We start from the raw sequence: 2,582 nt of genomic DNA, 5'->3' as shown, positions 1-2,582 counted from the left end.
GTGAGCTTCATCTTGACGCTACGTGTGCTTCGGTGGTTGGAATCGAGTGCGGAGAAGTGTAGCGTGTTGCCCCCGACGAGAGCTATGCATCGATACCTACTTTGCGCGCGTACGGTCCGGTTTTGCGAGCTCCTTCTACGAGCTTCATCGGGTGTTTGGGTGAGCATGCGTTGTTCGATTTTGCATTGTAGCATATCCACGTGTTCACATTGAGTAGAACTACACATTAGGCACTTTAGATTTCGGAAATGAAGACCTGCAGATTTCGGCCAGACATCCTATGTGTTTTTTCACTAGGTGTTTTGGGTCGGGATTTTGGTTCATAGATCTTAGGGAGAGCGGCCTATTGGTATTAGTAGGGTCTCCTTCAAGTTCTATGGTGTTTCGAGATTTTTTGATGGGTGTTCGGCTCTAGAAAGCGTTGTAGGAAGTTTCCTCATATGCACTCTTGAAGGCTGTGACTTAGACAATTGGTAGAGACCTCTTTAGGAATTAGTTAGGAGTCGGTCGAGTGTAGGTTGACACCTTATGCTTGCTTCCACGCGCCTGCGGGTCAAGCTTCATCCTTAGCTGACATTACATGTTAGGTGAGTTCTCACTGTGCTGACGTCCGTCGCGGCATATCCGTCCAACATTGGTGCCGCTGTCGGGGACGAAAACCTTAGGTAGGTGACTGAGACTAATCCTTGAGGATTGGGGTTTTTTACTTGCCAAGAGCCTTGCTTTACATTTAGATAGGATCAGAGAGTGGAGGACTCTCTAGGTCTTAGAGGGAGTCTAGGAAGTGTGTGTCTGGCCTAGATCCTTCGACTTAGGTAGGCTTAGGTAGTTTTAGGTGGTGGTCTAGGGTAAGAGTTGGAGTGGTAGAAGCGGTGAGAGGAGAGCTTGAGAGTCCGGAGAGGCCAAAAAGCAACCAAAAACGCCATTATCACCATTTCACATGATAGGTAGGAGTAGAGTAAGTAGGACATCATGATTCAGGATCTAGAGCATTTCATGCATGAACACTTGCTTGGTAAAGTCATTACAAGTTTGTAAAAGACACAAAAAGACGCAAAAGTGTGTTTGGAAGACTAATTGAAGTCCAAAAGTTACTGTGAGTGTTTCTGATAGATCTACAGAGCATCAAGAGCATTCCTGTCAGAATTTTTTTTAAATTTTAAGTCAGGAGACATCCTACGCGTAGGATGTCTACAGGCTAATTTGGGAGGAATTTTGGGATTTTGAGTTGACCAGTGTGTTCAGAAGGTAGGGTTTACCCTAATTTCAACTGGAAAGTGGAAATTTGACCATATCTTGACAGGATAAGGCCAGATAGACTGAAATTGCCAGACATCCTACCCAAATAGTGCCAAAATATTATTTTGAGACCAAAACCATAAGATGGCTACATGAGCATGTCTTGCATGATATATTGAGTGACTGAAAGGGGTTTCACCTCATTTGGGTGCGAAAATTGGATTCAAAGTGGACTTTAGCACTTTTGACTGAAAAAGGCAAGAACAGCTGAAATTTGGGACTTTTGACATCCAAACCAAAATCTAAGTATACCACTGGGTTACTGACATCAAGGGGAAGCTGTGGGACAAGTCTGGGGTCAAACAAGCCAAAAAGACATCCTATGCGTAGGATGTCTTCTGAGTGATTTTGGACTCCAAACTAAATTTTGAGTATACCAAAGTGATCAGCAACTCAAGGGGAGCCTAGGCTTTGAGTTTGAAGCCATTCTGATGAAAACGACATCCTACACGTAGGATGTCTAATGCAAGAAATTGAAGCCAGACTTTGACTTTGAGCATAGTAAGGTGTTGTATAGCTTAAGGCAAGCCTCCTAGTCAATTTTGGTCCAAATTGGAGTTGATTAGACTGATCAATATCAGCAACAATAGGCCGTCGGAACAGATTTTTGACTCATTGACCAACTAATAGGTGTCCAAATCAAAAAGTAAAAGCAGCTGTAAGCTCAGCACAACAAGAGGAAACCACAGTGCAAAAATCCAAGCAAAACACAGCAGGAGACATCCTACGCGTAGGATGTCTATTGGGGCATACTACAAAGAAAATTTGACCTGGCATAGACAGTGAGATTCTATTGGGCTTAGGGATTCTAGAACTTCTTTCAGAAGTGAATTTGGACCTTGTTTTCCCATTTGACGAAGCAAAGACTGAATTCAAACTTTTTCGCGTAAATTGAGCAACATCTAAGGGTGGTACTGTTTCAGATTAGCAGACCTAATCCAGAACATCAACAGTGTATAAAATACAGTAGTGGTGAGATTAACTCTCCAGTTATACCAATCATTACTAAGATAACCTCTAGGAGATAAATGCTTTGATTCGATTGCCGAAATTAAAACGCTTGTGTACAGGTATATTTAGCAACAAAGCAAGAAGTTGTCCAGAAAATGACCGTTTGCCAGGTGAGTGGTTGGATTTGTGATAAATTGCATTGATAAGTTTGATGAATTTAAGATCAGGAAGATACATTGTTAGAGACCAGAAGGTGGCCAAGGTAGCTTAGTGTCCACCGAAGAGAGTGTAACTCAGGCAAGGCTAGATCCGCTAGCACCGATTATTGAGGA

This window comes from Adiantum capillus-veneris, chromosome 23, assembly GCF_014529385.1.
Source record: "Adiantum capillus-veneris isolate H3 chromosome 23, ASM1452938v2, whole genome shotgun sequence".
In the NCBI taxonomy this organism is placed as follows: domain Eukaryota; kingdom Viridiplantae; phylum Streptophyta; class Polypodiopsida; order Polypodiales; family Pteridaceae; genus Adiantum; species Adiantum capillus-veneris.
Note: the sequence above shows the minus strand (reverse complement) of the source record.